The 20,541-nt window shown below is 39.8% G+C and overlaps 11 non-coding genes and 4 pseudogenes across 11 annotated transcripts; all 15 read left to right on the forward strand.

The window, feature by feature from the left end:
* The first annotated feature begins 264 nt into the window (after positions 1 to 264).
* On the forward strand, positions 265 to 383 carry LOC131358398 (5S ribosomal RNA). The gene has a single exon (XR_009205398.1). It is a non-coding gene; the product is annotated as a 5S ribosomal RNA (ribosomal RNA).
* A 1,303-nt stretch (positions 384 to 1,686) lies between these two features.
* Positions 1,687 to 1,805, forward strand: LOC131358399 (5S ribosomal RNA). Its single transcript, XR_009205400.1, has one exon. It is a non-coding gene; the product is annotated as a 5S ribosomal RNA (ribosomal RNA).
* A 1,295-nt stretch (positions 1,806 to 3,100) lies between these two features.
* LOC131358400 (5S ribosomal RNA) lies at positions 3,101 to 3,219 on the forward strand. The gene has a single exon (XR_009205401.1). It is a non-coding gene; the product is annotated as a 5S ribosomal RNA (ribosomal RNA).
* Positions 3,220 to 4,510: 1,291 nt separating this feature from the next.
* On the forward strand, positions 4,511 to 4,619 carry LOC131358480 (5S ribosomal RNA; annotated as a pseudogene).
* Positions 4,620 to 5,982: 1,363 nt separating this feature from the next.
* On the forward strand, positions 5,983 to 6,101 carry LOC131358401 (5S ribosomal RNA). The gene has a single exon (XR_009205402.1). It is a non-coding gene; the product is annotated as a 5S ribosomal RNA (ribosomal RNA).
* Positions 6,102 to 7,401: 1,300 nt separating this feature from the next.
* On the forward strand, positions 7,402 to 7,510 carry LOC131358482 (5S ribosomal RNA; annotated as a pseudogene).
* Positions 7,511 to 8,907: 1,397 nt separating this feature from the next.
* LOC131358403 (5S ribosomal RNA) lies at positions 8,908 to 9,026 on the forward strand. The gene has a single exon (XR_009205404.1). It is a non-coding gene; the product is annotated as a 5S ribosomal RNA (ribosomal RNA).
* Positions 9,027 to 10,305: 1,279 nt separating this feature from the next.
* LOC131358404 (5S ribosomal RNA) lies at positions 10,306 to 10,424 on the forward strand. The gene has a single exon (XR_009205405.1). It is a non-coding gene; the product is annotated as a 5S ribosomal RNA (ribosomal RNA).
* A 1,313-nt stretch (positions 10,425 to 11,737) lies between these two features.
* On the forward strand, positions 11,738 to 11,856 carry LOC131358405 (5S ribosomal RNA). The gene has a single exon (XR_009205406.1). It is a non-coding gene; the product is annotated as a 5S ribosomal RNA (ribosomal RNA).
* A 1,281-nt stretch (positions 11,857 to 13,137) lies between these two features.
* On the forward strand, positions 13,138 to 13,256 carry LOC131358406 (5S ribosomal RNA). Its single transcript, XR_009205407.1, has one exon. It is a non-coding gene; the product is annotated as a 5S ribosomal RNA (ribosomal RNA).
* Positions 13,257 to 14,561: 1,305 nt separating this feature from the next.
* Positions 14,562 to 14,670, forward strand: LOC131358483 (5S ribosomal RNA; annotated as a pseudogene).
* Positions 14,671 to 16,079: 1,409 nt separating this feature from the next.
* LOC131358407 (5S ribosomal RNA) lies at positions 16,080 to 16,198 on the forward strand. The gene has a single exon (XR_009205408.1). It is a non-coding gene; the product is annotated as a 5S ribosomal RNA (ribosomal RNA).
* Positions 16,199 to 17,485: 1,287 nt separating this feature from the next.
* LOC131358484 (5S ribosomal RNA) lies at positions 17,486 to 17,594 on the forward strand (annotated as a pseudogene).
* Positions 17,595 to 19,013: 1,419 nt separating this feature from the next.
* LOC131358408 (5S ribosomal RNA) lies at positions 19,014 to 19,132 on the forward strand. The gene has a single exon (XR_009205409.1). It is a non-coding gene; the product is annotated as a 5S ribosomal RNA (ribosomal RNA).
* A 1,289-nt stretch (positions 19,133 to 20,421) lies between these two features.
* On the forward strand, positions 20,422 to 20,540 carry LOC131358409 (5S ribosomal RNA). Its single transcript, XR_009205410.1, has one exon. It is a non-coding gene; the product is annotated as a 5S ribosomal RNA (ribosomal RNA).
* Position 20,541: the final 1 nt, after the last annotated feature.

Genomic DNA, 20,541 nt, shown 5'->3' on the forward strand with positions numbered 1-20,541 from the left:
CGTGCCTGTTTAAATATTTTGTCAAATTAAGCAGAGTAAGATGTCATTAAGTGTTAGTAATCCCAAGAGGTGGAGAGGCGCGTGTGGGTTGCAGGTGGTGAGACAGAAAGTTTGATATGGATGAAGCGGTTGTTCTCTCCACCCAACAGCAAACTGAGACGCGAATGAGTGACTTTAAAATAAATCAAATAAAAAAAGAAAAGAAAAGAAACGGAGTCATCTACATCGTACACTATAAAGAGCCCTTATTGAAACTGTTCTCTCGCTTACGGCCATACCACCCTGAGAACGCCCGATCTCGTCCGATCTCGGAAGCTAAGCAGGGTCGGGCCTGGTTAGTACTTGGATGGGAGACCGCCTGGGAATACCAGGTGCTGTAAGCTTTTTCACCGTCAAAAGTCTCTACTGCAACTTTTCAAACTCAAAAACACCTTCAACTTGCATTCATTTATTACTACACAGAGATCACACACAGAGACACATGTGACAAAATCAACAAGCAATCAATCACCTCGACACAAATTCATGCTCAAATCACAGAATTATCCCTACCTTATTTATTTTCCACTTCATTCATTCATTCATTCATTCATTCATTCATTCATTCATTTATTCATTCAAACAATCACTCGCATATTCCTTTAAACTACAATTATTATTCTATTTTCTTATTAAGAAACTTTTTTTTACATAAAGTTATTTATTTCGGAGGGTGTATGTTTCTAGAATGGACGGACTTCACGTAGCAGATATCATAGTCACATTTCTTGATGATACCAATCTCGTGATTATTCTTTTATTCGTGTATTTCGTTATTATTTTTAATTATTTTTCTTACTACTGCTACTACTACTACTATGATTCCTGTCCGTAACAGTCGTAGTAGTAGCATTTGCACTTATAACATGAGCGTCTTAGATGCTCCAACAAACAATTGGATGTTGCAGGTTTGTTCAGATTGTGTACAGTGTTCTTTATTTCTAGATATGTTCTGAAGTTTCCAATTCAAGCACTTGTGTAAAATCCCCTTTGATAGACTCGTCTAGCAAATGCTGTAAACGCAGAGAGAGAGAGAGAGAGAGAGAGAGAGAGAGAGCGCACGCACTCACGCGCTCTCTCACTCGCTCGCGTTGGAAGCCGGCCCCTCTCTCCAGTTCAGCTGGTGGCGGTAATGCGTCCAACTCCTGAACAAAGAAGAAGAGAGCAGACATGTGGCTCTTGTAGTTGTTGCGGCATTTAAATTGTTGCTCTGAATTGTTTTTAACGAAGTAATAATTGAAGCAAGAAAAGTATTTGTGGATGAAGTGGTAATAGCCTGTTCAAAGACACCTTACTTTCTCTCGCAGCAATCTTCTGTCTTATGTCAAGTGTTTTATTGATGTGGCATGAAAATAAAGCAAGAAGCTGAGATGCAGCGTGCAACGTGCCTGTTTAAATATTTTGTCAAATTAAGCAGAGTAAGATGTCATTAAGTGTTAGTAATCCCAAGAGGTGGAGAGGCGCGTGTGGGTTGCAGGTGGTGAGACAGAAAGTTTGATATGGATGAAGCGGTTGTTCTCTCCACCCAACAGCAAACTGAGACGCGAATGAGTGACTTTAAAATAAATAAAAGAAAAAAAGAAAAGAAAAGAAACGGAGTCATCTACATCGTACACTATAAAGAGCCCTTATTGAAACTGCTTTCTCGCTTACGGCCATACCACCCTGAGAACGCCCGATCTCGTCCGATCTCGGAAGCTAAGCAGGGTCGGGCCTGGTTAGTACTTGGATGGGAGACCGCCTGGGAATACCAGGTGCTGTAAGCTTTTTCACCGTCAAAAGTCTCTACTGCAACTTTTCAAACTCAAAAACACCTTCAACTTGCATTCATTTATTACTACACAGAGATCACACACAGAGACACATGTGACAAAATCAACAAGCAATCAATCACCTCGACACAAATTCATGCTCAAATCACAGAATTATCCCTACCTTATTTATTTTCCACTTCATTCATTCATTCATTCATTCATTCATTCATTCATTCATTCATTCATTCAAACAGTCACTCGCATATTCCTTTAAACTACAATTATTATTCTATTTTCTAATTTAGAAACTTTTTTTTACATAAAGTTATTTATTTCGGAGGCTGTATGTTTCTAGAATGGACGGACTTCACGTAGCAGATATCATAGTCACATTTCTTGATGATACCAATCTCGTGATTATTCTTTTATTCGTGTATTTCGTTATTATTTTTAATTATTTTTCTTACTACTGCTACTACTACTACTATGATTCCTGTCCGTAACAGTCGTAGTAGTAGCATTTGCACTTATCACATGAGCGTCTTAGATGCTCCAACAAACAATTGGATGTTGCAGGTTTGTTCAGATTGTGTACAGTGTTCTTTATTTCTAGATATGTTCTGAAGTTTCCAATTCAAGCACTTGTGTAAAATCCCCTTTGATAGACTCGTCTAGCAAATGCCGTAAACGCAGAGAGAGAGAGAGAGAGAGAGAGAGAGAGAGAGCGCACGCACTCACGCGCTCTCTCACTGGCTCGCGTTGGAAGCCGGCCCCTCTCTCCAGTTCAGCTGGTGGCGGTAATGCGTCCAACTCCTGAACAAAGAAGAAGAGAGCAGACATGTGGCTCTTGTAGTTGTTGCGGCATTTAAATTGTTGCTCTGAATTGTTTTTAACGAAGTAATAATTGAAGCAAGAAAAGTATATGTGGATGAAGTGGTAATAGCCTGTTCAAAGACACCTTACTTTCTCTCGCAGCAATCTGCTGTATGTCAAGTGTTTTATTGATGTGGCATGAAAATAAAGCAAGAAGCTAAGATGCAGCGTGCAACGTGCCTGTTTAAATATTTTGTCAAATTAAGCAGAGTAAGATGTCATTAAGTGTTAGTAATCCCAAGAGGTGGAGAGGCGCGTGTGGGTTGCAGGTGGTGAGACAGAAAGTTTGATATGGATGAAGCGGTTGTTCTCTCCACCCAACAGCAAACTGAGACGCGAATGAGTGACTTTAAAATAAATCAAATAAAAAAAGAAAAGAAACGGAGTCATCTACATCGTACACTATAAAGAGCCCTTATTGAAAGTGCTCTCTCGCTTACGGCCATACCACCCTGAGAACGCCCGATCTCGTCCGATCTCGGAAGCTAAGCAGGGTCGGGCCTGGTTAGTACTTGGATGGGAGACCGCCTGGGAATACCAGGTGCTGTAAGCTTTTTCACCGTCAAAAGTCTCTACTGCAACTTTTCAAACTCAAAAACACCTTCAACTTGCATTCATTTATTACTACACAGAGATCACACACAGAGACACATGTGACAAAATCAACAAGCAATCAATCACCTCGACACAAATTCATGCTCAAATCACAGAATTATCCCTACCTTATTTATTTTCCACTTCATTCATTCATTCATTCATTCATTCATTCATTCATTCAAACAATCACTCGCATATTCCATTAAAATACAATTATTATTCTATTTTCTTATGAAGAAACTTTTTTTTACATAAAGTTATTCATTTCGGAGGGTGTATGTTTCTAGAATGGACGGACTTCACGTAGCAGATATCATAGTCACATTTCTTGATGATACCAATCTCGTGATTATTCTTTTATTCGTGTATTTCGTTATTATTTTTAATTATTTTTCTTACTACTGCTACTTCTTCTACTATGATTCCTGTCCGTAACAGTCGTAGTAGTAGCATTTGCACTTATAACATGAGCGTCTTAGATGCTCCAACAAACAATTGGATGTTGCAGGTTTGTTCAGATTGTGTACAGTGTTCTTTATTTCTAGATATGTTCTGAAGTTTCCAATTCAAGCACTTGTGTAAAATCCCCTTTGATAGACTCGTCTAGCAAATGCTGTAAACGCAGAGAGAGAGAGAGAGAGAGAGAGAGAGAGAGCGCGCACGCACTCACGCGCTCTCTCACTCGCTCGCGTTGGAAGCCGGCCCCACTCTCCAGATCAGCTGGTGGCGGTAATGCGTCCAACTCCTGAACAAAGAAGAAGAGAGCAGACATGTGGCTCTTGTAGTTGTTGCGGCATTTAAATTGTTGCTCTGAATTGTTTTTAACGAAGTAATAATTGAAGCAAGAGAAGTATTTGTGGATGAAGTGGTAATAGCCTGTTCAAAGACACCTTACTTTCTCTCGCAGCAATCTTCTGTCTTATGTCAAGTGTTTTTTTGATGTGGCATGAAAATAAAGCAAGAAGCTGAGATGCAGCGTGCAACGTGCCTGTTTAAATATTTTGTCAAATTAAGCAGAGTAAGATGTCATTAAGTGTTAGTAATCCCAAGAGGTGGAGAGGCGCGTGTGGGTTGCAGGTGGTGAGACAGAAAGTTTGATATGGATGAAGCGGTTGTTCTCTCCACCCAACAGCAAACTGAGACGCGAATGAGTGACTTTAAAATAAATAAAATAAAAAAAGAAAAGAAAAGGAACGGAGTCATCTACATCGTACACTATAAAGAGCCCTCATTGAAACTGCTTTCTCGCTAACGGCCATACCACCCTGAGAACGCCCGATCTCGGAAGCTAAGGAGGGTCGGGCCTGGTTAGTACTTGGATGGGAGACCGCCTGGGAATACCCGGTGCTGTAAGCTTTTTCACCGTCAAAAGTCTCTACTGCAACTTTTCAAACTCAAAAACACCTTCAACTTGCATTCATTTATTACTACACAGAGATCACACACAGAGACACATCTGACAAAATCAACAAGCAATCAATCACCTCGACACAAATTCATGCTCAAATCACAGAATTATCCCTACCTTATTCATTTTCCACTTCATTCATTCATTCATTCATTCATTCATTCATTCAAACAATCACTCGCATATTCCTTTAAACTACAATTATTATTCTATTTTCTTATAAAGAAACTTTTTTTTACAGAAAGTTATTTATTTCGGAGGCTGTATGTTTCTAGAATGGACGGACTTCACGTAGCAGATATCATAGTCACTTTTTTTTACATAAAGTTATTTATTTCGGAGGGTGTATGTTTCTAGAATGGACGGACTTCACGTAGCAGATATCATAGTCACATTTCTTGATGATACCAATCTCGTGATTATTCTTTTATTCGTGAATTTCGTTATTATTTTTAATTATTTTTCTTACTACTGCTACTACTACTACTATGATTCCTGTCCGTAACAGTCGTAGTAGTAGCATTTGCACTTATAACATGAGCGTCTTAGATGCTCCAACAAACAATTGGATGTTGCAGGTTTGTTCAGATTGTGTAGTGTTCTTTATTTCTAGATATGTTCTGAAGTTTCCAATTCAAGCACTTGTGTAAAATCCCCTTTGATAGACTCGTCTAGCAAATGCTGTAAACGCAGAGAGAGAGAGAGAGAGAGAGAGAGAGCGCGCACGCACTCACGCGCTCTCTCACTCGCTCGCGTTGGAAGCCGGCCCCACTCTCCAGATCAGCTGGTGGCGGTAATGCGTCCAACTCCTGAACAAAGAAGAAGAGAGCAGACATGTGGCTCTTGTAGTTGTTGCGGCATTTAAATTGTTGCTCTGAATTGTTTTTAACGAAGTAATAATTGAAGCAAGAAAAGTTTTTGTGGATGAAGTGGTAATAGCCTGTTCAAAGACACCTTACTTTCTCTCGCAGCAATCTGCTGTGTTATGTCAAGTGTTTTATTGATGTGGCATGAAAAGAAAGCAAGAAGCTAAGATGCAGCGTGCAACGTGCCTGTTTAAATATTTTGTCAAATTAAGCAGAGTAAGATGTCATTAAGTGTTAGTAATCCCAAGAGGTGGAGAGGCGCGTGTGGGTTGCAGGTGGTGAGACAGAAAGTTTGATATGGATGAAGCGGTTGTTCTCTCCACCCAACAGCAAACTGAGACGCGAATGAGTGACTTTAAAATAAATCAAATAAAAAAAGAAAAGAAAAGAAACGGAGTCATCTACATCGTACACTATAAAGAGCCCTTATTGAAACTGTTCTCTCGCTTACGGCCATACCACCCTGAGAACGCCCGATCTCGTCCGATCTCGGAAGCTAAGCAGGGTCGGGCCTGGTTAGTACTTGGATGGGAGACCGCCTGGGAATACCAGGTGCTGTAAGCTTTTTCACCGTCAAAAGTCTCTACTGCAACTTTTCAAACTCAAAAACACCTTCAACTTGCATTCATTTATTACTACACAGAGATCACACACAGAGACACATGTGACAAAATCAACAAGCAATCAATCACCTCGACACAAATTCATGCTCAAATCACAGAATTATCCCTACCTTATTTATTTTCCACTTCATTCATTCATTCATTCATTCATTCATTCATTCATTCATTCATTCATTCAAACAATCACTCGCATATTCCATTAAAATACAATTATTATTCTATTTTCATATGAAGAAACTTTTTTTTACATAAAGTTATTTATTTCGGAGGGTGTATGTTTCTAGAATGGACGGACTTCACGTAGCAGATATCATAGTCACATTTCTTGATGATACCAATCTCGTGATTATTCTTTTATTCGTGTATTTCGTTATTATTTTTAATTATTTTTCTTACTACTGCTACTACTACTACTATGATTCCTGTCCGTAACAGTCGTAGTAGTAGCATTTGCACTTATAACATGAGCGTCTTAGATGCTCCAACAAACAATTGGATGTTGCAGGTTTGTTCAGATTGTGTACAGTGTTCTTTATTTCTAGATATGTTCTGAAGTTTCCAATTCAAGCACTTGTGTAAAATCCCCTTTGATAGACTCGTCTAGCAAATGCTGTAAACGCAGAGAGAGAGAGAGAGAGAGAGAGAGAGAGAGCGCGCACGCACTCACGCGCTCTCTCACTCGCTCGCGTTGGAAGCCGGCCCCACTCTCCAGATCAGCTGGTGGCGGTAATGCGTCCAACTCCTGAACAAAGAAGAAGAGAGCAGACATGTGGCTCTTGTAGTTGTTGCGGCATTTAAATTGTTGCTCTGAATTGTTTTTAACGAAGTAATAATTGAAGCAAGAGAAGTATTTGTGGATGAAGTGGTAATAGCCTGTTCAAAGACACCTTACTTTCTCTCGCAGCAATCTGCTGTATGTCAAGTGTTTTATTGATGTGGCATGAAAATAAAGCAAGAAGCTAAGATGCAGCGTGCAACGTGCCTGTTTAAATATTTTGTCAAATTAAGCAGAGTAAGATGTCATTAAGTGTTAGTAATCCCAAGAGGTGGAGAGGCGCGTGTGGGTTGCAGGTGGTGAGACAGAAAGTTTGATATGGATGAAGCGGTTGTTCTCTCCACCCAACAGCAAACTGAGACGCGAATGAGTGACTTTAAAATAAATAAAATAAAAAAAGAAAAGAAAAGGAACGGAGTCATCTACATCGTACACTATAAAGAGCCCTCATTGAAACTGCTTTCTCGCTAACGGCCATACCACCCTGAGAACGCCCGATCTCGGAAGCTAAGGAGGGTCGGGCCTGGTTAGTACTTGGATGGGAGACCGCCTGGGAATACCCGGTGCTGTAAGCTTTTTCACCGTCAAAAGTCTCTACTGCAACTTTTCAAACTCAAAAACACCTTCAACTTGCATTCATTTATTACTACACAGAGATCACACACAGAGACACATCTGACAAAATCAACAAGCAATCAATCACCTCGACACAAATTCATGCTCAAATCACAGAATTATCCCTACCTTATTCATTTTCCACTTCATTCATTCATTCATTCATTCATTCATTCATTCATTCATTCATTCATTCATTCAAACAATCACTCGCATATTCCTTTAAACTACAATTATTATTCTATTTTCTTATAAAGAAACTTTTTTTTACAGAAAGTTATTTATTTCGGAGGCTGTATGTTTCTAGAATGGACGGACTTCACGTAGCAGATATCATAGTCACTTTTTTTTACATAAAGTTATTTATTTCGGAGGGTGTATGTTTCTAGAATGGACGGACTTCACGTAGCAGATATCATAGTCACATTTCTTGATGATACCAATCTCGTGATTATTCTTTTATTCGTGAATTTCGTTATTATTTTTAATTATTTTTCTTACTACTGCTACTACTACTACTATGATTCCTGTCCGTAACAGTCGTAGTAGTAGCATTTGCACTTATAACATGAGCGTCTTAGATGCTCCAACAAACAATTGGATGTTGCAGGTTTGTTCAGATTGTGTAGTGTTCTTTATTTCTAGATATGTTCTGAAGTTTCCAATTCAAGCACTTGTGTAAAATCCCCTTTGATAGACTCGTCTAGCAAATGCTGTAAACGCAGAGAGAGAGAGAGAGAGAGAGAGAGAGAGAGAGACAGAGAGAGCGCACGCACTCACGCGCTCTCTCACTCGCTCGCGTTGGAAGCCGGCCCCACTCTCCAGATCAGCTGGTGGCGGTAATGCGTCCAACTCCTGAACAAAGAAGAAGAGAGCAGACATGTGGCTCTTGTAGTTGTTGCGGCATTTAAATTGTTGCTCTGAATTGTTTTTAACGAAGTAATAATTGAAGCAAGAAAAGTTTTTGTGGATGAAGTGGTAATAGCCTGTTCAAAGACACCTTACTTTCTCTCGCAGCAATCTGCTGTGTTATGTCAAGTGTTTTATTGATGTGGCATGAAAAGAAAGCAAGAAGCTAAGATGCAGCGTGCAACGTGCCTGTTTAAATATTTTGTCAAATTAAGCAGAGTAAGATGTCATTAAGTGTTAGTAATCCCAAGAGGTGGAGAGGCGCGTGTGGGTTGCAGGTGGTGAGACAGAAAGTTTGATATGGATGAAGCGGTTGTTCTCTCCACCCAACAGCAAACTGAGACGCGAATGAGTGACTTTAAAATAAATCAAATAAAAAAAGAAAAGAAAAGAAACGGAGTCATCTACATCGTACACTATAAAGAGCCCTTATTGAAACTGTTCTCTCGCTTACGGCCATACCACCCTGAGAACGCCCGATCTCGTCCGATCTCGGAAGCTAAGCAGGGTCGGGCCTGGTTAGTACTTGGATGGGAGACCGCCTGGGAATACCAGGTGCTGTAAGCTTTTTCACCGTCAAAAGTCTCTACTGCAACTTTTCAAACTCAAAAACACCTTCAACTTGCATTCATTTATTACTACACAGAGATCACACACAGAGACACATGTGACAAAATCAACAAGCAATCAATCACCTCGACACAAATTCATGCTCAAATCACTGAATTATCCCTACCTTATTTATTTTCCACTTCATTCATTCATTCATTCATTCATTCATTCATTCATTCATTCAAACAGTCACTCGCATATTCCTTTAAACTACAATTATTATTCTATTTTCTAATTTAGAAACTTTTTTTTACATAAAGTTATTTATTTCGGAGGCTGTATGTTTCTAGAATGGACGGACTTCACGTAGCAGATATCATAGTCACATTTCTTGATGATACCAATCTCGTGATTATTCTTTTATTCGTGTATTTCGTTATTATTTTTAATTATTTTTCTTACTACTGCTACTACTACTACTATGATTCCTGTCCGTAACAGTCGTAGTAGTAGCATTTGCACTTATCACATGAGCGTCTTAGATGCTCCAACAAACAATTGGATGTTGCAGGTTTGTTCAGATTGTGTACAGTGTTCTTTATTTCTAGATATGTTCTGAAGTTTCCAATTCAAGCACTTGTGTAAAATCCCCTTTGATAGACTCGTCTAGCAAATGCCGTAAACGCAGAGAGAGAGAGAGAGAGAGAGAGAGCGCACGCACTCACGCGCTCTCTCACTGGCTCGCGTTGGAAGCCGGCCCCTCTCTCCAGTTCAGCTGGTGGCGGTAATGCGTCCAACTCCTGAACAAAGAAGAAGAGAGCAGACATGTGGCTCTTGTAGTTGTTGCGGCATTTAAATTGTTGCTCTGAATTGTTTTTAACGAAGTAATAATTGAAGCAAGAAAAGTATATGTGGATGAAGTGGTAATAGCCTGTTCAAAGACACCTTACTTTCTCTCGCAGCAATCTGCTGTATGTCAAGTGTTTTATTGATGTGGCATGAAAATAAAGCAAGAAGCTAAGATGCAGCGTGCAACGTGCCTGTTTAAATATTTTGTCAAATTAAGCAGAGTAAGATGTCATTAAGTGTTAGTAATCCCAAGAGGTGGAGAGGCGCGTGTGGGTTGCAGGTGGTGAGACAGAAAGTTTGATATGGATGAAGCGGTTGTTCTCTCCACCCAACAGCAAACTGAGACGCGAATGAGTGACTTTAAAATAAATCAAATAAAAAAAGAAAAGAAACGGAGTCATCTACATCGTACACTATAAAGAGCCCTTATTGAAAGTGCTCTCTCGCTTACGGCCATACCACCCTGAGAACGCCCGATCTCGTCCGATCTCGGAAGCTAAGCAGGGTCGGGCCTGGTTAGTACTTGGATGGGAGACCGCCTGGGAATACCAGGTGCTGTAAGCTTTTTCACCGTCAAAAGTCTCTACTGCAACTTTTCAAACTCAAAAACACCTTCAACTTGCATTCATTTATTACTACACAGAGATCACACACAGAGACACATGTGACAAAATCAACAAGCAATCAATCACCTCGACACAAATTCATGCTCAAATCACAGAATTATCCCTACCTTATTTATTTTGCACTTCATTCATTCATTCATTCATTCATTCATTCATTCATTCATTCATTCATTCATTTATTCATTCAAACAATCACTCGCATATTCCTTTAAACTACAATTATTATTCTATTTTCTTATTAAGAAACTTTTTTTTACATAAAGTTATTTATTTCGGAGGGTGTATGTTTCTAGAATGGACGGACTTCACGTAGCAGATATCATAGTCACATTCCTTGATGATACCAATCTCGTGATTATTCTTTTATTCGTGTATTTCGTTATTATTTTTAATTATTTTTCTTACTACTGCTACTACTACTACTATGATTCCTGTCCGTAACAGTCGTAGTAGTAGCATTTGCACTTATAACATGAGCGTCTTAGATGCTCCAACAAACAATTGGATGTTGCAGGTTTGTTCAGATTGTGTACAGTGTTCTTTATTTCTAGATATGTTCTGAAGTTTCCAATTCAAGCACTTGTGTAAAATCCCCTTTGATAGACTCGTCTAGCAAATGCTGTAAACGCAGAGAGAGAGAGAGAGAGAGAGAGAGAGAGAGCGCACGCACTCACGCGCTCTCTCACTCGCTCGCGTTGGAAGCCGGCCCCTCACTCCAGTTCAGCTGGTGGCGGTAATGCGTCCAACTCCTGAACAAAGAAGAAGAGAGCAGACATGTGGCTCTTGTAGTTGTTGCGGCATTTAAATTGTTGCTCTGAATTGTTTTTAACGAAGTAATAATTGAAGCAAGAAAAGTATTTGTGGATGAAGTGGTAATAGCCTGTTCAAAAACACCTTACTTTCTCTCGCAGCAATCTTCTGTCTTATGTCAAGTGTTTTATTGATGTGGCATGAAAATAAAGCAAGAAGCTGAGATGCAGCGTGCAACGTGCCTGTTTAAATATTTTGTCAAATTAAGCAGAGTAAGATGTCATTAAGTGTTAGTAATCCCAAGAGGTGGAGAGGCGCGTGTGGGTTGCAGGTGGTGAGACAGAAAGTTTGATATGGATGAAGCGGTTGTTCTCTCCACCCAACAGCAAACTGAGACGCGAATGAGTGACTTTAAAATAAATAAAAGAAAAAAAGAAAAGAAAAGAAACGGAGTCATCTACATCGTACACTATAAAGAGACCTTATTGAAACTGCTTTCTCGCTTACGGCCATACCACCCTGAGAACGCCCGATCTCGTCCGATCTCGGAAGCTAAGCAGGGTCGGGCCTGGTTAGTACTTGGATGGGAGACCGCCTGGGAATACCAGGTGCTGTAAGCTTTTTCACCGTCAAAAGTCTCTACTGCAACTTTTCAAACTCAAAAACACCTTCAACTTGCATTCATTTATTACTACACAGAGATCACACACAGAGACACATGTGACAAAATCAACAAGCAATCAATCACCTCGACACAAATTCATGCTCAAATCACTGAATTATCCCTACCTTATTTATTTTGCACTTCATTCATTCATTCATTCATTCATTCATTCATTCATTCATTCAAACAGTCACTCGCATATTCCTTTAAACTACAATTATTATTCTATTTTCTAATTTAGAAACTTTTTTTTACATAAAGTTATTTATTTCGGAGGCTGTATGTTTCTAGAATGGACGGACTTCACGTAGCAGATATCATAGTCACATTTCTTGATGATACCAATCTCGTGATTATTCTTTTATTCGTGTATTTCGTTATTATTTTTAATTATTTTTCTTACTACTGCTACTACTACTACTATGATTCCTGTCCGTAACAGTCGTAGTAGTAGCATTTGCACTTATCACATGAGCGTCTTAGATGCTCCAACAAACAATTGGATGTTGCAGGTTTGTTCAGATTGTGTACAGTGTTCTTTATTTCTAGATATGTTCTGAAGTTTCCAATTCAAGCACTTGTGTAAAATCCCCTTTGATAGACTCGTCTAGCAAATGCCGTAAACGCAGAGAGAGAGAGAGAGAGAGAGAGAGAGCGCACGCACTCACGCGCTCTCTCACTGGCTCGCGTTGGAAGCCGGCCCCTCTCTCCAGTTCAGCTGGTGGCGGTAATGCGTCCAACTCCTGAACAAAGAAGAAGAGAGCAGACATGTGGCTCTTGTAGTTGTTGCGGCATTTAAATTGTTGCTCTGAATTGTTTTTAACGAAGTAATAATTGAAGCAAGAAAAGTATATGTGGATGAAGTGGTAATAGCCTGTTCAAAGACACCTTACTTTCTCTCGCAGCAATCTGCTGTATGTCAAGTGTTTTATTGATGTGGCATGAAAATAAAGCAAGAAGCTAAGATGCAGCGTGCAACGTGCCTGTTTAAATATTTTGTCAAATTAAGCAGAGTAAGATGTCATTAAGTGTTAGTAATCCCAAGAGGTGGAGAGGCGCGTGTGGGTTGCAGGTGGTGAGACAGAAAGTTTGATATGGATGAAGCGGTTGTTCTCTCCACCCAACAGCAAACTGAGACGCGAATGAGTGACTTTAAAATAAATCAAATAAAAAAAGAAAAGAAACGGAGTCATCTACATCGTACACTATAAAGAGCCCTTATTGAAAGTGCTCTCTCGCTTACGGCCATACCACCCTGAGAACGCCCGATCTCGTCCGATCTCGGAAGCTAAGCAGGGTCGGGCCTGGTTAGTACTTGGATGGGAGACCGCCTGGGAATACCAGGTGCTGTAAGCTTTTTCACCGTCAAAAGTCTCTACTGCAACTTTTCAAACTCAAAAACACCTTCAACTTGCATTCATTTATTACTACACAGAGATCACACACAGAGACACATGTGACAAAATCAACAAGCAATCAATCACCTCGACACAAATTCATGCTCAAATCACAGAATTATCCCTACCTTATTTATTTTCCACTTCATTCATTCATTCATTCATTCATTCATTCATTCATTCATTCATTCAAACAATCACTCGCATATTCCATTAAAATACAATTATTATTCTATTTTCTTATGAAGAAACTTTTTTTTACATAAAGTTATTCATTTCGGAGGGTGTATGTTTCTAGAATGGACGGACTTCACGTAGCAGATATCATAGTCACATTTCTTGATGATACCAATCTCGTGATTATTCTTTTATTCGTGTATTTCGTTATTATTTTTAATTATTTTTCTTACTACTGCTACTTCTTCTACTATGATTCCTGTCCGTAACAGTCGTAGTAGTAGCATTTGCACTTATAACATGAGCGTCTTAGATGCTCCAACAAACAATTGGATGTTGCAGGTTTGTTCAGATTGTGTACAGTGTTCTTTATTTCTAGATATGTTCTGAAGTTTCCAATTCAAGCACTTGTGTAAAATCCCCTTTGATAGACTCGTCTAGCAAATGCTGTAAACGCAGAGAGAGAGAGAGAGAGAGAGAGAGAGAGAGAGAGAGCGCGCACGCACTCACGCGCTCTCTCACTCGCTCGCGTTGGAAGCCGGCCCCACTCTCCAGATCAGCTGGTGGCGGTAATGCGTCCAACTCCTGAACAAAGAAGAAGAGAGCAGACATGTGGCTCTTGTAGTTGTTGCGGCATTTAAATTGTTGCTCTGAATTGTTTTTAACGAAGTAATAATTGAAGCAAGAGAAGTATTTGTGGATGAAGTGGTAATAGCCTGTTCAAAGACACCTTACTTTCTCTCGCAGCAATCTTCTGTCTTATGTCAAGTGTTTTTTTGATGTGGCATGAAAATAAAGCAAGAAGCTGAGATGCAGCGTGCAACGTGCCTGTTTAAATATTTTGTCAAATTAAGCAGAGTAAGATGTCATTAAGTGTTAGTAATCCCAAGAGGTGGAGAGGCGCGTGTGGGTTGCAGGTGGTGAGACAGAAAGTTTGATATGGATGAAGCGGTTGTTCTCTCCACCCAACAGCAAACTGAGACGCGAATGAGTGACTTTAAAATAAATAAAATAAAAAAAGAAAAGAAAAGGAACGGAGTCATCTACATCGTACACTATAAAGAGCCCTCATTGAAACTGCTTTCTCGCTAACGGCCATACCACCCTGAGAACGCCCGATCTCGGAAGCTAAGGAGGGTCGGGCCTGGTTAGTACTTGGATGGGAGACCGCCTGGGAATACCCGGTGCTGTAAGCTTTTTCACCGTCAAAAGTCTCTACTGCAACTTTTCAAACTCAAAAACACCTTCAACTTGCATTCATTTATTACTACACAGAGATCACACACAGAGACACATCTGACAAAATCAACAAGCAATCAATCACCTCGACACAAATTCATGCTCAAATCACAGAATTATCCCTACCTTATTCATTTTCCACTTCATTCATTCATTCATTCATTCATTCATTCATTCATTCATTCATTCAAACAATCACTCGCATATTCCTTTAAACTACAATTATTATTCTATTTTCTTATAAAGAAACTTTTTTTTACAGAAAGTTATTTATTTCGGAGGCTGTATGTTTCTAGAATGGACGGACTTCACGTAGCAGATATCATAGTCACTTTTTTTTACATAAAGTTATTTATTTCGGAGGGTGTATGTTTCTAGAATGGACGGACTTCACGTAGCAGATATCATAGTCACATTTCTTGATGATACCAATCTCGTGATTATTCTTTTATTCGTGAATTTCGTTATTATTTTTAATTATTTTTCTTACTACTGCTACTACTACTACTATGATTCCTGTCCGTAACAGTCGTAGTAGTAGCATTTGCACTTATAACATGAGCGTCTTAGATGCTCCAACAAACAATTGGATGTTGCAGGTTTGTTCAGATTGTGTAGTGTTCTTTATTTCTAGATATGTTCTGAAGTTTCCAATTCAAGCACTTGTGTAAAATCCCCTTTGATAGACTCGTCTAGCAAATGCTGTAAACGCAGAGAGAGAGAGAGAGAGAGAGAGAGAAAGAGAGAGAGAGAAAGAGAGAGAGAGAGAGAGAGACAGAGAGAGCGCACGCACTCACGCGCTCTCTCACTCGCTCGCGTTGGAAGCCGGCCCCACTCTCCAGATCAGCTGGTGGCGGTAATGCGTCCAACTCCTGAACAAAGAAGAAGAGAGCAGACATGTGGCTCTTGTAGTTGTTGCGGCATTTAAATTGTTGCTCTGAATTGTTTTTAACGAAGTAATAATTGAAGCAAGAAAAGTATATGTGGATGAAGTGGTAATAGCCTGTTCAAAGACACCTTACTTTCTCTCGCAGCAATCTGCTGTATGTCAAGTGTTTTATTGATGTGGCATGAAAAGAAAGCAAGAAGCTAAGATGCAGCGTGCAACGTGCCTGTTTAAATATTTTGTCAAATTAAGCAGAGTAAGATGTCATTAAGTGTTAGTAATCCCAAGAGGTGGAGAGGCGCGTGTGGGTTGCAGGTGGTGAGACAGAAAGTTTGATATGGATGAAGCGGTTGTTCTCTCCACCCAACAGCAAACTGAGACGCGAATGAGTGACTTTAAAATAAATCAAATAAAAAAAGAAAAGAAACGGAGTCATCTACATCGTACACTATAAAGAGCCCTTATTGAAAGTGCTCTCTCGCTTACGGCCATACCACCCTGAGAACGCCCGATCTCGTCCGATCTCGGAAGCTAAGCAGGGTCGGGCCTGGTTAGTACTTGGATGGGAGACCGCCTGGGAATACCAGGTGCTGTAAGCTTTTTCACCGTCAAAAGTCTCTACTGCAACTTTTCAAACTCAAAAACACCTTCAACTTGCATTCATTTATTACTACACAGAGATCACACACAGAGACACATGTGACAAAATCAACAAGCAATCAATCACCTCGACACAAATTCATGCTCAAATCACAGAATTATCCCTACCTTATTTATTTTCCACTTCATTCATTCATTCATTCATTCATTCATTCAAACAATCACTCGCATATTCCATTAAAATACAATTATTATTCTATTTTCTTATGAAGAAACTTTTTTTTACATAAAGTTATTCATTTCGGAGGGTGTATGTTTCTAGAATGGACGGACTTCACGTAGCAGATATCATAGTCACATTTCTTGATGATACCAATCTCGTGATTATTCTTTTATTCGTGTATTTCGTTATTATTTTTAATTATTTTTCTTACTACTGCTACTTCTTCTACTATGATTCCTGTCCGTAACAGTCGTAGTAGTAGCATTTGCACTTATAACATGAGCGTCTTAGATGCTCCAACAAACAATTGGATGTTGCAGGTTTGTTCAGATTGTGTACAGTGTTCTTTATTTCTAGATATGTTCTGAAGTTTCCAATTCAAGCACTTGTGTAAAATCCCCTTTGATAGACTCGTCTAGCAAATGCTGTAAACGCAGAGAGAGAGAGAGAGAGAGAGAGAGAGAGAGAGAGCGCGCACGCACTCACGCGCTCTCTCACTCGCTCGCGTTGGAAGCCGGCCCCACTCTCCAGATCAGCTGGTGGCGGTAATGCGTCCAACTCCTGAACAAAGAAGAAGAGAGCAGACATGTGGCTCTTGTAGTTGTTGCGGCATTTAAATTGTTGCTCTGAATTGTTTTTAACGAAGTAATAATTGAAGCAAGAGAAGTATTTGTGGATGAAGTGGTAATAGCCTGTTCAAAGACACCTTACTTTCTCTCGCAGCAATCTTCTGTCTTATGTCAAGTGTTTTTTTGATGTGGCATGAAAATAAAGCAAGAAGCTGAGATGCAGCGTGCAACGTGCCTGTTTAAATATTTTGTCAAATTAAGCAGAGTAAGATGTCATTAAGTGTTAGTAATCCCAAGAGGTGGAGAGGCGCGTGTGGGTTGCAGGTGGTGAGACAGAAAGTTTGATATGGATGAAGCGGTTGTTCTCTCCACCCAACAGCAAACTGAGACGCGAATGAGTGACTTTAAAATAAATAAAATAAAAAAAGAAAAGAAAAGGAACGGAGTCATCTACATCGTACACTATAAAGAGCCCTCATTGAAACTGCTTTCTCGCTAACGGCCATACCACCCTGAGAACGCCCGATCTCGGAAGCTAAGGAGGGTCGGGCCTGGTTAGTACTTGGATGGGAGACCGCCTGGGAATACCCGGTGCTGTAAGCTTTTTCACCGTCAAAAGTCTCTACTGCAACTTTTCAAACTCAAAAACACCTTCAACTTGCATTCATTTATTACTACACAGAGATCACACACAGAGACACATCTGACAAAATCAACAAGCAATCAATCACCTCGACACAAATTCATGCTCAAATCACAGAATTATCCCTACCTTATTCATTTTCCACTTCATTCATTCATTCATTCATTCATTCATTCATTCATTCATTCATTCATTCAAACAATCACTCGCATATTCCTTTAAACTACAATTATTATTCTATTTTCTTATAAAGAAACTTTTTTTTACAGAAAGTTATTTATTTCGGAGGCTGTATGTTTCTAGAATGGACGGACTTCACGTAGCAGATATCATAGTCACTTTTTTTTACATAAAGTTATTTATTTCGGAGGGTGTATGTTTCTAGAATGGACGGACTTCACGTAGCAGATATCATAGTCACATTTCTTGATGATACCAATCTCGTGATTATTCTTTTATTCGTGAATTTCGTTATTATTTTTAATTATTTTTCTTACTACTGCTACTACTACTACTATGATTCCTGTCCGTAACAGTCGTAGTAGTAGCATTTGCACTTATAACATGAGCGTCTTAGATGCTCCAACAAACAATTGGATGTTGCAGGTTTGTTCAGATTGTGTAGTGTTCTTTATTTCTAGATATGTTCTGAAGTTTCCAATTCAAGCACTTGTGTAAAATCCCCTTTGATAGACTCGTCTAGCAAATGCTGTAAACGCAGAGAGAGAGAGAGAGAGAGAGAGAAAGAGAGAGAGAGAAAGAGAGAGAGAGAGAGAGAGACAGAGAGAGCGCACGCACTCACGCGCTCTCTCACTCGCTCGCGTTGGAAGCCGGCCCCACTCTCCAGATCAGCTGGTGGCGGTAATGCGTCCAACTCCTGAACAAAGAAGAAGAGAGCAGACATGTGGCTCTTGTAGTTGTTGCGGCATTTAAATTGTTGCTCTGAATTGTTTTTAACGAAGTAATAATTGAAGCAAGAAAAGTTTTTGTGGATGAAGTGGTAATAGCCTGTTCAAAGACACCTTACTTTCTCTCGCAGCAATCTGCTGTGTTATGTCAAGTGTTTTATTGATGTGGCATGAAAAGAAAGCAAGAAGCTAAGATGCAGCGTGCAACGTGCCTGTTTAAATATTTTGTCAAATTAAGCAGAGTAAGATGTCATTAAGTGTTAGTAATCCCAAGAGGTGGAGAGGCGCGTGTGGGTTGCAGGTGGTGAGACAGAAAGTTTGATATGGATGAAGCGGTTGTTCTCTCCACCCAACAGCAAACTGAGACGCGAATGAGTGACTTTAAAATAAATCAAATAAAAAAAGAAAAGAAAAGAAACGGAGTCATCTACATCGTACACTATAAAGAGCCCTTATTGAAACTGTTCTCTCGCTTACGGCCATACCACCCTGAGAACGCCCGATCTCGTCCGATCTCGGAAGCTAAGCAGGGTCGGGCCTGGTTAGTACTTGGATGGGAGACCGCCTGGGAATACCAGGTGCTGTAAGCTTTTTCACCGTCAAAAGTCTCTACTGCAACTTTTCAAACTCAAAAACACCTTCAACTTGCATTCATTTATTACTACACAGAGATCACACACAGAGACACATGTGACAAAATCAACAAGCAATCAATCACCTCGACACAAATTCATGCTCAAATCACTGAATTATCCCTACCTTATTTATTTTCCACTTCATTCATTCATTCATTCATTCATTCATTCATTCATTCATTCATTCATTCAAACAGTCACTCGCATATTCCTTTAAACTACAATTATTATTCTATTTTCTAATTTAGAAACTTTTTTTTACATAAAGTTATTTATTTCGGAGGCTGTATGTTTCTAGAATGGACGGACTTCACGTAGCAGATATCATAGTCACATTTCTTGATGATACCAATCTCGTGATTATTCTTTTATTCGTGTATTTCGTTATTATTTTTAATTATTTTTCTTACTACTGCTACTACTACTACTATGATTCCTGTCCGTAACAGTCGTAGTAGTAGCATTTGCACTTATCACATGAGCGTCTTAGATGCTCCAACAAACAATTGGATGTTGCAGGTTTGTTCAGATTGTGTACAGTGTTCTTTATTTCTAGATATGTTCTGAAGTTTCCAATTCAAGCACTTGTGTAAAATCCCCTTTGATAGACTCGTCTAGCAAATGCCGTAAACGCAGAGAGAGAGAGAGAGAGAGAGAGAGAGCGCACGCACTCACGCGCTCTCTCACTCGCTCGCGTTGGAAGCCGGCCCCTCTCTCCAGTTCAGCTGGTGGCGGTAATGCGTCCAACTCCTGAACAAAGAAGAAGAGAGCAGACATGTGGCTCTTGTAGTTGTTGCGGCATTTAAATTGTTGCTCTGAATTGTTTTTAACGAAGTAATAATTGAAGCAAGAAAAGTATATGTGGATGAAGTGGTAATAGCCTGTTCAAAGACACCTTACTTTCTCTCGCAGCAATCTGCTGTATGTCAAGTGTTTTATTGATGTGGCATGAAAATAAAGCAAGAAGCTAAGATGCAGCGTGCAACGTGCCTGTTTAAATATTTTGTCAAATTAAGCAGAGTAAGATGTCATTAAGTGTTAGTAATCCCAAGAGGTGGAGAGGCGCGTGTGGGTTGCAGGTGGTGAGACAGAAAGTTTGATATGGATGAAGCGGTTGTTCTCTCCACCCAACAGCAAACTGAGACGCGAATGAGTGACTTTAAAATAAATCAAATAAAAAAAGAAAAGAAACGGAGTCATCTACATCGTACACTATAAAGAGCCCTTATTGAAACTGCTTTCTCGCTTACGGCCATACCACCCTGAGAACGCCCGATCTCGTCCGATCTCGGAAGCTAAGCAGGGTCGGGCCTGGTTAGTACTTGGATGGGAGACCGCCTGGGAATACCAGGTGCTGTAAGCTT

This window comes from Hemibagrus wyckioides, linkage group LG08 (genome assembly GCF_019097595.1).
Source record: "Hemibagrus wyckioides isolate EC202008001 linkage group LG08, SWU_Hwy_1.0, whole genome shotgun sequence".
Taxonomy (NCBI): domain Eukaryota; kingdom Metazoa; phylum Chordata; class Actinopteri; order Siluriformes; family Bagridae; genus Hemibagrus; species Hemibagrus wyckioides.